The sequence below is a fragment of the Dama dama genome, chromosome 32, assembly GCF_033118175.1.
Source record: "Dama dama isolate Ldn47 chromosome 32, ASM3311817v1, whole genome shotgun sequence".
NCBI lineage: Eukaryota > Metazoa > Chordata > Mammalia > Artiodactyla > Cervidae > Dama > Dama dama.
In genome coordinates, this window is record NC_083712.1 from 44,915,724 (window position 1) to 44,930,579 (window position 14,856).

General features: G+C 45.1%; 1 protein-coding gene across 6 annotated transcripts in view; it reads right to left on the bottom strand.

Moving 5' to 3' along the window:
* LRRC3B (leucine rich repeat containing 3B) overlaps positions 1-14,856 on the bottom strand; it is a 96,475-nt gene that overhangs the window by 12,991 nt on the left and 68,628 nt on the right. The gene's annotated exons all lie outside the window — the stretch shown is intronic.

Sequence of the window (14,856 nt, forward strand, 5' to 3'; positions counted from 1 at the left end):
CAGTAAATGTTAGTTATTTCTGTTTGTTGAGCGATTTCTGTTTGACGCATACTCTTGGAGACAGGGCTTCGGAAGCCATCATCCAAACAGAGACAAATATCAAAGAGACAACTACAGGGAAAACCAAGTTTCTAGAGATTCAGTGAAGAATGTTTTTCTGAGTGTTCCTTGTACTACCTTTATTTTTGCAACTTTTTAAACATTTGAAATTATTTCCAAATAAGTTTTGAAGAACTTAAAAAACATATATTAAGAGTGTCACATACAGATATGAAACTCATACTATATGCATACCATTGGCTGAATTTTTCACTTTACCAATAGTTTCCCACGTTATTACATAATCTTTCAATCTATCATTTTTATTTTTCTAATATTTTTATTGTGGTAAAAGTCACACAATATAAAACACACGATTTTAACTATATTTAACCGTACAGTTCAGTGGCACTAGGTACATTCACATGGTTGTGCAATTCTCCCCATCATCCATCTCCTGAATTTTTCACCTTTCTAAACTGAAACTCTGTCCTCATTAAACAGCAACTCCCCACCCAGTCCCTGGAATCTACCAATGTACATTCTGACTCTGAATTTGACTATTCTAGGTACCTCGTATAAGTGGAAACAAATAGTACCTGTCTGTACCTAATGTATATTGGAATGCATGTTTAAGTTAACTTAATATATGTCCTACAAACAGAGCATGCCTCCTTTCTCCCCCCGGTGCTATGCAATAGGTTCTCATTAGTTATCTATTTTATACACAGTAATGTATATATGTCAATCCCAATCTCAGGGAAGAATTTAAAGGTCACGTCTTAGCAACTGTGATGAAACAGAACTGAAATAAACAGTATTTTATTAATTCATGCGCTATGGCCAGCATGCAGTTACTCTGAGGTCCTCACCTGTGGTTTTGTCTGCAAAAGGTGTCCATCAAATGAAACCTGCTCTCCATTGCAGAGACCTAAAGGTAGAACCCTGAGGGAAGCTTTTTTCCAATTTCATTTCGGCCACTCACCCACCAGCATGCCTGCCCAGACCTGTGACTTCACACAAAGTGTTGCCGAGTAATCCAGGCTGATAACCTGAGGCTGACATCTGGACCCTGATTTCATTTGCATCCAAATTACCCTTCCTTCTAGAATCTCACGATTTTTCCTTTCCAGAATGCCTGTGTGTCAAACCAAGTGGAACTGCTACCCCTCCAACCTGCTAGCAGGAAACAAGCAGTGGATGAATTATCCTGAACACTCATGTGATTTGCCTTCAATTTCAGGCTGATTCTTCATTCCACTAAGGACCCTAACGTACACTGTCAAATTTCATCTTCTCGGTGAAATTACATGGGGGATCATGTAAGATCAAACTTTTCCTCACTGAGTTTATCCTGTGATACATGTTTGTCAAAACGCTGTGTCCTCCACTGTATAGCACAGGGAACACTGCTCAATACTCTGTAATAAGCTATATGGGAAAGGTGTCTGAAAAAGAATGGATACATGTATATGAATAGCTGAATCACTTTGCTGTGCCCCGGAAATTGACACAACATTGTAAGTGATACTACACTCCCATTTTTAAAAAATTAAATAAATAAATATGCTAGCATGCTAATATGGACTAATTAAGTATGCTAATAAACAAATATGCTAATATACATTTTTTAAAAAACCATACTTAAGTCTTCCTTAGAGAAGAAGATAAGATGGAAAGACAAGCAATATCTGCAGAATTATAAAGCCACACAGAAAGCTTGCTTGGATACTACTGATGACAATTTATTTCAAGCCGAAGGATCCTCAGACAGGCAGTCTCCTGTTCATGAAATTATGCCCTTGGGTGAAGGAGGCTGTGCTTTTAGATTAATGGCTTGGGTCTAGTCTAGAGTTGTTCTCACCTCTTCCTGTTCTCCACCCGAGTTCTTTATCTTCTCAGTGAAACATAGGCTTCTTACCCCAAACTTCCTTTTACGTAAGGAAACTCAACAAAACAAAAAAAGGAAATCAGAACTGAGGTTTCCATACTACGTAGTTCACTGAAAGTCCATAGGGAACTGTGGGGCCCTGTGCTGGCTTGACTTTCCTCTGGGAATCACCCGGAAAAATTAACAGGTATCCAGGGACTTAGCTTTTGTCAACAACCAATCAAATAAAACTTTCCAAACTCACTTAATTGTCTGCAGGATGCAGTAAGACTTCCTCAACGCCTCGCTCAGCCATAAGGTGCCAATTGAAATAAAACTGAATGTGTATTCTCCATCCCAGCATGTACTCTCTCTTGGGGAAGAAACCAGCCAGGTAAGATAAGTAAAAAACAGTAAGAATCGGTCCAGGTGAAGATAAGAAAGTCAGGCAGCGGAGAGAGCCACTCCCAGAAAAAGATAACAAATTCCCATTTCTGTCTCCTCTGAAGGCTTGCTCAGTTTTTAAAACATAAATCATCAGAATATTAAGAAGTAGTCACAAGTTTGATTGCCCACTGGACAGTTTCAGAAGCTGTGAACAAATTATTGTTCAGTCGCTCAGTCCTGTGTGACTGTGACCCCATGAACTGCAGCACACCAGACCCCTCTGTCCTTCACCATCTCCCAGAGTTTGCTCAAACTCATGCCCATTGAGTCGATGACGCTGTCTAACCATTTTATCTTCTAGAGCCGCCCCTTTCGCCTGTGACCAAGTTGCCTATGTATTAAAGCAAGTCTTATACACAGTCAGCTCCAGTAACCACTGGTCAGGAGAAAGTGCGTTATTTTTACACCACCTTGGTATTTTGCGTCATCTCAGGATGTGAGAATGGGAGAAACATGGGTCTGGGCTGGGCTCCCGGCTCCCTGATGTAGGGACACTTAAGTATGAGGACATCATTCTCCCTGCTGCCCCGCCACGACCCATATCCCACGCACTTCTTTCCACCTCAGCAGTTCCTAAAGTAACAGGTAGGAGGGGTGGACAGGGTGGTCGTGAGCAGCCCCAGGGCTGACTCGGGGTCAGGGACCCAGGAGGTGCTCAGGACCTTTTTGCTCAATGCAGGGCTGAATGGCTGAAAACAAAGCAGACGTTTCTCAAGAGCCAAAGAGCTTGACAGGGTGCAGGCGTGCCCCCTCTCTTTCATCTAGATGGTAGCCGAGAAACCAAGAAGAGAGAGCACCACTAATCGTGACCTGCCTCTCACGCAGTCAGGACCCAGATCAATGCAGGGAGCCTTTCACATTGAGAAAATGAAGAAGGCAGCATTCAGTTCAAGAAAACCAACATCTAGCAGGATCAGTAGGATGATGCCCGGGCATGGCCAGGTGGGCTCACCGTGTTTAACACACTGAGATGGGTCCCAGTCTCTCAGACGCTGTGTCATCAAGCCAGTGACATTGGCCTGGCCTATGAGATGCAGAAACACACAGTCAAAACATGAAGGTAAAATATTTATATGGGGAACCCACGCCAGTTTCCTTGCCTGGAAAATCCCATGGAGGAAGGAGCCTGGCAGGCTGCAGTCCATGGGGTTGAAAAGAGTCAGACACAACTGAGCAACTTCACTTCACTTTTAGAAGCAGAGAGGGGCCTCTCTGGTGGCTGGGTGGTAAAGAATCCACCTGCCAATGCAGGAGATTTGGGTTTGACCCCTGGGTCAGGAAGATCCCTTGGAGAAGGAAATGGCAACCCACTCCAGTGTTCTTGCCTCGAAAATCCCATGGGCAGAGGAGCCTGGTGGGCTACAGTCCAAGAGGTCCCAAAAGAGTCAGACACGACTTAGCGACTCAACAGCAACACTACAAGCGGCAGAGACAGACTGAACCTGCACCAAGTGGACTTTTCACTTTAATTGTGCAGCATTTCCCTCTCTGCCTGTCCTCTGTCTCAGCCCATCATCGACCCTCAGGGAGAGGGAGCGTCTATGAGTCTATAAGGCCTCCTGGTGCTCCCTGCAGGGAGCTCTCTGGAGGCGAGGCCGTCCTGGCAGGATCCAACACCGAGGGCTCTTCAGTGGAGGAAGCAGATGGCACTCATCTCGTGATGGGGAAGCCGAGGCCTTGACCACATGAAGAGCTGACTCTTCTATTATCCAGGTAGTAGACTCTCATCTCTTTGGGCATCCAGGTAGGTCTGTTCCAACTGATTAACAATTATCTATGATTGGGACCGTGCTTGCCTTTCTGTAGGCAGAACTAGGAGAGAGTGGTTGAAAGTCTGCTCTAAGCAGGGATGATGGGGATGGTTTGGAAAAGATCATTATTCTCTTCTGGTGCCGGCAAATATGCCCTGACGAGGCGGGACTTTCCACCTGAACAAAGAAACAGCAAGTACCCCTCCCTCTCTGGCCCTTTATTTACAAGATATGTCTGTGGAAATGACCCAAATGTCCATCGGTAGAAGAATGGATACCAGAATATGTGGTATGTATATACAGTGGAATACTAATCAGCCATCAAAAAGAATGAAATAATGTCATTTGCAGCAACATGGATGAACCTAGAGATGATCATATTAAGTGAAATAAGTCAGATAGAGAAAGACAATCATATCATATCACTTATATGTAGACTCTAAAGTAGGACACAAAGGAAACTATCTGTGGAACAGAAACAGAATCATGGACACAGAGAACAGTCTGGTGGTCGCCGAGGGGGAAGGGAGTTGGAGGAGGCATGGAGTGGGAGGTTGGGGTTAGCACATGTTAGCTGTTACATATAGAGAATGGATAAACAACAAGGTCCTAATATATAGCACCGAGAACTATATGCAATATCCTAGGATACACCATAATGGAAAAGAATAACTGAATCACTTTACTGTACAGCAGAAGTTAACACGTTGTAAGTCTACTATGCTTCAATAAAAAAAAATAAAACACATTAAATGTATGTCTGTTATCTTCCACAGGGGAGCTCATCTGTTATCTGCTGACCTGAGAAGGGTAGTCGCCTGGGTGTCTGGCTGTGGACATGTTCATAAAGGTCTCTTTTCTCTTAATTTATCATAAAACTTCCATGTTAAGTCTTCCCAGGCACACGTGAGGTTCCTGAGCCTTTTTCTGAGATGACCAAGGCGGAAGCTTCAGAAAGGCATGTTTATAATGTCAACAAAGGAAGCGCTCACAGACAGCGTTCCTTGAGGCCACCGTGGGGATGTCTCCTTGTTTGGAGGCTCTGCCCCTTGGCCACAGGCAACGCTGCTGCAGCTGCTTCGGGAGGTGGAGGAGCCTCGGGCTAATGTCTGATGAGTCAGACTCTGGATTCTTCCAACCCCTGGGTTCTCTCTCTCTCTCTTTCATCCGCCTCCTGGGTCCCGGGTCATTTTCACCGCTCATTATCACCAGGACCAGAAGGAAGGTGGAGGAAATGAAGGGAGATGAAATTCAAATGAATCAATCCTGCCACTTGTTCGCAGTTCAGCTCGCGAGCGTACAGTGGGGAGGCGGCGGCTGCTCTTCTGTGGGTTCCGAGTCTCTGAGTTATTCCTGTGCCCCTTGCTGCCAGGCAATATTGAGGGGGCTGGATGCAAATGAGCTGTGGGACAGAAGCAAAGAGGTGGGGGGAAGCTCACTCCGGCAGCAACTTCTTCAAAGGAAAGGGAAAGGATGTCACACAGAGTAGCCCGAGTTTTATTAAACAAGCTCATGTTTGGACTCATCTTATTCCCTCAGAAGCAGAGGGAAAGGGATGCAAAGACCATACTGACAGCAATTATCATGCAGAAGATGCCCTGATTGTCATAGCAACAAAAAGAAAGTATTCTGCAAAGAGTATGCCGAGGACGGCAAAAAACAGACACAAGGAGGGACGGTATGAAAACCTGAAAGAAGAAGGAAAGGAGAACAAACACAGGAGTATCTCTGACCCCACCATCATTGACACAGGTGGGCTGCAGGAGAGGGCGGGAAGCTGGAGTGGTGGGCGTGTCCTCGTCTCTCCGAGTTCATGTGAGGGGAAGGGACTGGACCCTGGTTCCCAGTGTCTTGTCCTGCTCTGGAGCGGACTCTGCAATGTGCCACCCACAAGGCCCTGCAAGGCAGAGCTTATGTAATAGGCAGGGCTTGTTCCAGCTACGGGGATGCTGGCGGGGAGAACCCCTTTCAGGGACTTTCTCCAAAGCAGAATCACTTTGCCTCCCAGGAAGAAGCTACATCCAATGACTGACCAGGGAAGGGGAGAAAGTCCTGGCCATACTGGACCATTTTGGGACAGCTCTGAGCTGCCATGGGGTGGGCTGAGGCCATCTCAAGGCTCTGCAGCACAGCGTCCATCCCGTCCCATCCACCAATGCCGATCCCAAGTGTACTACTTCTGAATAAACCTCTTGTTTGCAGAGTCCCATTCCCGGTCTTCTCCCCTGAAAGCTTGACAAGGGATCATCCTGCCTGGGGTGTACAGTTGATCTTTTTTTTTTTCTGAGCTAAAGATTCACTCTTGGTTATGATATTGGTATATACAAGAGAAGCTATGAAACTCATCCAAGAAGAAACGTAAGCTGAGGAGGTGGGAGATGCAAGAGACAAAAAGGCTGTGTGTGAGCTGAGCGGGAATAAGATAACAAGACTGGGCTTCAAACTGAACATTAAGAGAAGCAGCGGAAGGGACCCTAAGGAATAGGGAACATCAAGAAGCCAGAAGCGCATCACTCAGCAAACATTATGGCACCCAGATCAGGCCCAAGCTTGCAGGAGGCGGGCAGCGAAGGGATCCAGAGTGGGGCTCCGCTGGGGAGGTAAGGGGTGGGGTTTGGATGACTCCTATACCACAGCTGAGTCCACTAGTGGGCAAGTGACCATCTGGGGCTAAATCTAAGAAGCGGATGCTTTCTACTTGGGGGAGCTTTTGGCAACACAATCTGAAGAGAATGTTTGCCACCAGAAAAAGGTGTCATAACATAGAGACTGGACTAAATTATCCTTGCCACCGAATGGCATCAGACAGAGCCTTTAGACCCCAGGTCTGAGGGCAATAAAGTGGGAAACAGCTCGATGAATGGAGACTCATGAAACCAAGGTCTCCTTGAATTCTACCATAGGAGGCGTTAAGCAATCAAACTGCAATTACCATACGGCAAAAAATAGGATAGTATGTAGCTATTTTAAAAAATAAGAAGAATACACACAAACATTCACCAATATACATGCAAATACACACACACACACACACACACACACACACGGGCTTCCCTTGTGACTCATCTGGTAAAGAATCCGACTGCACTGCGGAAGACTTGGGTTTGATCCCTGGGTTGGGAAGATCCCCTGGAGAAGGGAAAGGCTACCCACTTCAGTATTCTGGCCTGGAGAATTCCATGGACTGTATAGTCCATGGGGTCACATAGAGTCAGACATTATTGAGTGACTTTCATAAACACACAAACAATACACACACACACACACAAATATATTTATAAAGTCTACCACATCTTAATATTAGAAGAAAAAAACCAGTTGTTTAATTCATGCAGTAAGCAAATACATCTGTGGCATCATTTACTACATTTGATAATCTTATCATTACTCACATTTAAAATGCATAAATACCTCTGGAGGAATTTACAACTGCCAATTGCATCCCCATTTTCCAGGTGAAGAAATCGAGACCCAGAGATGTTCATTAATCTGCCGAAGGTCACAGAGTTAGTAACTAGCTAAGGGAGGATTTGAACTGGTGCAGAAACCCTGCAGGTCACGTCTTTCTCTCCCTTCTTCCCTCTCTCTTAATATCTGGGGGTGTGTGTGTGCGCGAGCTCTGTCTCCCTCACCACGACCCTGCAGCCGGCCCTGCAAAGAGGAAGTACAGTGACACCACCTACGTCTGTCTGAGAGCCTCGGGTTTAGCAGGTGCCTTGACGGAGGTGTGGTTGTCATTACGGTGCCTCAGAAAATCTTCAGTGCTCCTTGGCGAAGGGGGAGGGCTGTACTTCCCTCCCCTCCCCCACCCATCCACTTTAAATTTAGCTGTAGCCACGTGATCACTTTGGCTGATGAATTCTGAGCAGAACTTAGGTCAGTTTTAAGGACCCTTTTAATCTCCTCCTCCGTCTTCCTGGGTCTGTAAGCAACTCAGAAAAGGCAGATCCCGTCACTAACACACTGGACGCACAGCAGGAATGAGAATTAACCGGGGCTTGAGCCTACTGGACTGCCAGGCAACTCCCCAACTTTTGTACTTTGAAGCCACTGAGATCTGGGGATCACTTATTACTGCAGCATTACCAAGCCCATCTTCACCATTCCACAGATAAAGAAACTAAGGTTCAGAGAGGTTTCATGATTTGTCCGTGGACACACAGTAGTGAGATGGGAAGCCCTCTGACAAGCAGCAATTGAAGAGCGAGATCGTTTTAGGAAGCGAACACCACACACACACACACACGAACCCCAGCAAAGTCAAGAATGCCAGAGGGAACGCTGGAGCTACTGCAAATATTCCAGTGTGTGTGGGTGGAATGGATTGATGCCGACTGGGCAAAATCTGGGTTCTGAATTCCACAGGACTATCAAGTTCACTCTGGACTATTAAATATGTTTACAGAAGGTCAGTAAGAAAGATGGAGCAAAGGACTGGAAATTGTCAGAAAAGAGACACAGAAGTGTAAACAGAGACACAGCTCATGTCAAGCTCAAGGCCAAGACAACATCAAGATTTTCCACCAGCAAGGCCCAATTTCTGACCTTGGCTGGTCCTTTAAATGCCGTGTAGGTTGACTCTCTGACTTGATGCCATGGCAACCAGCTCGACTGACCAGTTCCATGCAATCTGCTTTCACCTTTGGCTCCTTGGCCACTATCACAAAATGCAAAGCTTCACAGAGAGGGCTGGAAATTTTCTATTTTTTAATTGAAGGATAACTGCTTTACAGAAATCTGTTGTTTTCTGTTAAACCTCAACATAAATCAGCCACAGGTATACATGTATCAAAACTTTATTTTTTAAAGGGTGGGAAGAGGGAGGCTTCCAAAGGAATTGCTCATCCATGATCCTACTGAATAAGTGAGGCAAACTGTCTAACCTGGCTGATTCACCAGCAGAAGTGGGATGAGACGCGCCAGCTAGAAGGAGCCTGAAACACTGAGAGGTTGGGGCCGTGTGGTCGGAGGACCAGCCTCCGTCAGACTTCACCACGACTGAGACCCCAAAAAGCCCGCGCCGAGACGTGTCTGGCAAGCTGTCCTGAAGGTAAGAACAGGTTTATTCCTCAGGAATTCTGTTTGCAGGTATTTCAGGAAAAGCATTTTACAGAGCATCCCAGCTCTGTAAAATAAGCAGGAAAGTGGGAAAGAAACTGCCTGTCAGACAGGAGATGTGGGTTCGTTCCCTGGGTTCGGGAAGACCCCTGGAGAAGGAAGTGGCAACCCACTCCAGTATTCTTGCCTGGAGAATCCCATGGACAGAGGAGCCTGGTCTGTCCCACAGACAGACTGTAGCCTGGGCTATGGTCCATGGGGCCACAAAAGAGTCGGACACGACTTAGAGGCTAAACAGCAGCAGAAGCACCAAAGGAATCCTGAGTGACTTCTCTCTTGGCCCAGAAGAACTGATGACCACTGGGCTGGACAGGGTGGTAGAAGCAACCAGGAATCTTTCCAGCGAGTCCCTTGGACTGTGAGGAGATCTAACCAGTCACTTCTAAAGGAAATCAGTACTGAATATTCATTGGAAGGCCTGATCCTGAAGCTCCAAAACTTTGGCCCCCTGATGTGGAAAGCCAGTGTTTGCCATGCCCCTATTATAGGTGCGACCTGACCTGCTGTCCCCTTCATGTATGGGTCGAGGGAAACCTCATGAGTTTCCCTCTCCCAGATCTTGACCTTTCTGAACCTCCCCCCATTCTCCAAAGGGGCAGCTGACTCCTCAGCACGCCTTGGAACTCAGCATGACTAGAATATAAAAGATCTCAGAATTGCCTGTCCAGGCTTAACTGGTATGGTGTGTGTGTGTATATATATATATATATCTGTGTGTGTGTATATATATATATAAAATGCAACCGGAATTGTTTTAGTCTGCCATTTTTAATGCATGCGGCAGAATGCTCGTGTAGAGAAACACAGCGTGCCAATTAGGTAACCTGAGATCTTGCATCGTTTGGGGTAAGCACAAAGGCAAAGTGAAATAGGAAATAATTGACATAGAAGGAGGAAAAATAATAATCTTTTGACGCTGATGTTCTGTGGGTGGACACCACGTGCAACTGCAGTGGGAAGGAGTAGACCCACCCAAGGGGGACAGTGACGCTCCTGGTATGATCACCCCAAGTTGGGGTGTTGCAGGGGCCCAGGGAGCAAACAACGCCCCACCAAAGGGAGCGTCTGGTTTTTCTCCAGGCTGGGGACGGTCTTTCTGGAGGCGCTCGGCCAAGAAGAGTATTTTCCCATCTCAACGACAGGGCTTCCTGGGGGAAAGTAAATAGCTCTTCCCACCAGGAACAGAAGCAAAATGAAATGTAGTCACGCAGTCAAGCGGATGATGAGAGAGCAACCAAAGACGTCCTCTCCTGCAGGTGACACGCGTGTGCTCCTGGGGAGGGGAGAGCAAAGGAGAAAGAGGGTCTGCGAGGGAAAGGGGGGCGATGACCAGACACAGTTAACGTCCAGAGGGGTCTAAATTCTAGGCAGCACGTGAGAAACAAAATGAGCATGAAATATATGTCTTGGGTAAAGAAGAAGGAGTGACTACAAAACTCTTGCCAATGGGCTTCCCTGGTGGTCCAGGGGCTAGGGATCCGCCTGCCCATGCAGGGGACATGGGTTCAGTCCCCGGTCGGAGAACTAAGATCCCACGTGGGAGCCCGTGTGTTGCAACTACTGAAGCCTCCGCCCTAGACAAGAGGAGCCCCCGCAATGGGAAGCCTGGGCAATGCAGCCAGGCGTAGCTCCCGCTGTCTGCAACGACGAAAACGCCCATGCGCAGCAGTGAAGACCCAGCAGGGCAAAAAAGCCAAAAACTCAAACCCAGCTCTTGCCAAGTCCCGAGTGAGACTTGGTTACTGCAGTCTCATTGCGGGTTAATGGCGTAACTTGGCTATGGTGTCAAATGGGTCTGGTTAAACACTGCTCAGTCTGGTAAACACCTTGCATCGACTGGGTTATTAAATGAATCATTTTGTTTACATTTTCAATTCAAGAGCCTTGGCCCACTTCAGAAATACTTTTGTTTATAGCAGGTTCGTCAGCCATCTGGTTGTTACCCTTGCACCAGGCAGTGATTGACATTCATGATAATCTAGTGATGAGAAAGATGACTATAATTGTGGTGGCTGAGAGTTACGTAGCCCTTCCCTTGGACCAGATGCTCTGTACATATCGCATCATCCTATCCCACCCTCAGAGCTACCCAGAAAGGTGTGAACCACGGTCTTCCCTTTCACAGGTGAAAGTACGAGAGCTCAGGAAAACTCGCTTCAGTCCGTGGCACAGACTGACCTAAGTCTGCCAATGCAAAATCTTGAGTCCATCAGCATTACGGAATACCATCTCTTGCTGGTGGAACTAATGGGGCTTAGCTTTATTCTTGCCTATGAGACTGTGGGGAAGGGAGGTTTCACGTGCCAACTGTATGTTCCTACCGTGCACGCGTGCATGCAGAGTCGCTTCAGTCATGTCAGACTCCTTGCGACCCTATGAACTGTAGCCCACCAGGCTCCTCTGTCCATGGGATTCTCCAGCAAGAATACTGGAGTGGGTTGCCGTGCCCTCCTCCAGGGGATCTTCCCAACCCAGGGATCAAACCAGAGTCGCTTGCATCTCCTGCACTGGCAGGTGGGTTCTTTACCACTAGCACCACCTGGGAAGCCCTGTATGTTCCCATAAATATGTTTAATTCAGCCTTTGTTTTCAAAACGCTTTCCCTGTTACAACTACATATTCAATATTACATGTTTTTTTAACCATAAAATCAACACCTATAATTAAGTTTGTTTACACAAGTTGCTGTCATCTCAGGTTACCTGTGGAAAAGAACTTCCATAAACACAAAAGAACAAGTAAACGGCAATGAGAAGAGAAACTTTATATTAAATCTCACTCTCCAATCGTTGCCTACTTCTTTTTCACTCCCTTAAAAGCTATTTTTTTTAAAACAGGAGGGGAAGGGGACAACAGAGGATGAGATGGATGGCTGGCATCACTGACTCGATGGACATGAGTCTGAGCAAGCTCCAGGAGTTGATGATGGACAGGGAGGCCTGGCGTGCTGCTGTCCATGGGGTCGCAGAGTCAGACACGACTGAATGACTGAACTGAACTGATCCAGACCACAGTATTTAAATTATCTGGTGCAGCATGTAAGTGACAAAAACACATTTTGGAAAGAACAAAACAACAGTTTTTCTCTTCTCTGTCTAATGTTACCTTTGGGTTTTAGTTTCCAAAAGAAAACTCTATGATTAATAATGAAATAGGAAAGATAAAGTTCTCTTTCTGGATTAGGATACTGTCTGAAATATTTGGAAATCTATGTTTTAAGAGATGCCAAAACAGGTTCTCTCTGTGGGCTGGAAGATCCTTTGATTCTTTTGATCACAATGAAATTAAAAGTCTTGGAGACCAAGAGGGAGAAGCCGGCTATAGTTTCCTCTGGCAGACGCAAAGCCCAAACAATGTTTGCATATTGCCCACGGGCTTTTGGTAGGATTCTTTTTGAAGGTGTAAAACATCAATTGCTTGAACAACTCTGGCTTGAGGAGTAGAAACTGCACATTTGTGAGCTGGGGTGACAGAGAGGCTTCAGGAAACTACAGAAGTACTCTATGTGTGACATTTCTGGCATAGCCTTCCAGCAAATGGATAAAATGTCAAGTCCTAGTTCTCAAGCTCATTGGGAAATTTACACTCTCTGCCAGTGGCATTAGACCTCATCCAGAAGAAATACCATCAGAACTTCATTTGTAAAATAAAGAAATAGTCAATCCCTAAATAGATTAAGGAGACAAATATGTCAAAATGCAATTTAGTAGGATTCCTAAACACAGAAACTTTAATAAAAAGAGCATGTGTGCATGCCATTTTTTCCTCCCTCTGAGAATATATTTACTGAGAAAGCTCTTGAAACTCTGGGACAATAATCACAATTTATTGATACCTTTGGATATGTATAAGAAGAAAAAAATCTTGACATGGCAAGAACCAGGAGATTCACATTCTTATGGAAATGTCCTGAGGTTCTCCCACAGATTTCAGTTAACACTTAAGCTCTGTGCATTCCTTTCTCAATTAAAAAGAAATGGGCCACTTAAAAACTACGATGAGGTATCAGTTCACATCAGTCAGAATGGCCATCATAAAAAAAATCTACCAACAGTAAATGCTGTGGAGGGTGTGGAGAAAAGGGAACCTTCCTACACTGTTGGTGGGAATCTAAATTGGTGCAGCCACTGTGGGGAACAGTATGGAGGTTTCAAGAAAAGCTAAAAATAGAACTACCACGTGATCCAGCAATCCCACTCTTGGGTGTATATTCAGAGAAAAACATAGTCTGAAAGGATACAAGGGCCCCAGTGTTTACTGCAGCGCTGTTTACAATCACCAAGACATGGAAGCAACATAAACGCCCATCAGCAGAGGAACAGACAGAGGAACGGATAAAGAAGATGTGGTACATGTATGCAATGGAATACTATTCAGCCATTGAAAAGAATGAAATAATGCCATTTACAGCAACGTGGATAGACCTGGAGATGATGCTTATTCTAAGTGAAGTAAATCAGACAGAGAAAGATAAACATCGTATGATATCACTTATATGCAGAATCTTTAAAAATGATTCAAATGAACTTATTTACAAAACAGAAACAGACGCACAGACTTAGAGAACAAACTCATGGTTACCAGTGGTGAAGAGTGGGGCAAGGGAGAGATTAGGAGTTTGGGACTGACCTGTATACATTGCTATATTTAAAATAAAATGCCTTTCCATGAAAAATGAATGGGCTATTTAAGCATATTTGACCTTTCTTCCATAAAATAATAAAGCAGAATAAAAGAAGTGTCCTGGGGTGTGATGATGCTTAGTTGGTAGAAGCCTACCCAAGGAGGTATCTTTTGAGCAGAAAAATGATTTATAAAGCTAGTGGGGGGAACAGTGTTCCAGGCAGAAGGAAAGGCATGTGTCAAAACCTTGAGACACTTCTTTGAGGAACAGTGAGAAGCCCAGTGTGGCTGAAGACACATGGCAGGGCAGAATGGTGGAGAAATGTTTAGGGAGGTCCTCAAAGAACATGGTGGGGGCTTGAGTTTATTTAAGCATGACAAGCCCCTGGAGGATTGTAAGCAGAGAAGCAAGATGATCTGATTTATACATTAGAAAAATCACTCTGGCTGTTGTGATTGCAAGAAGGCCACCACCTGCTGTCAGCTCTCCTACAAACGCCTACAATATCTATCACAGAATGTCCATCCTTGAGGACTTCGTGTCTTCCTGTTCAAATCTTGAGGGCCGAATGAATAACTGAATGAATATGTCAATGAAAGGTTCTGGTTGTCCATGTTCTGGCTGCTCAAGGCAAAGACTCTTATGCTAGCCCATACTCATTCCAATCCTTTCTCATCAAATCTATCTGGACTTGTTATAAGTTGTTATAACAACTTATAACTTTTATAAGTTATAACTTATATATAACTTATATAACTTATAAGTCTTATGAAAACATAAGATGTTTTCAACAGAAAGTCCACCCAAATATTTATGGAAGAGGAAGTCTAGTTTTTACTTAGTTTCTAATGGGAGATCAGAAAAATATACATTTTTTCCCTCATAGTTAGAATTTAAGAAATTAAATACCCTTCCTCCCAGAAAGCTCTTCTTTCCTCGTAACTCTCAAAGGTTTTCATGCCGAGCTTCAGCAGAATGTAATCTGGGTATTAGATGACCTCCAAAGT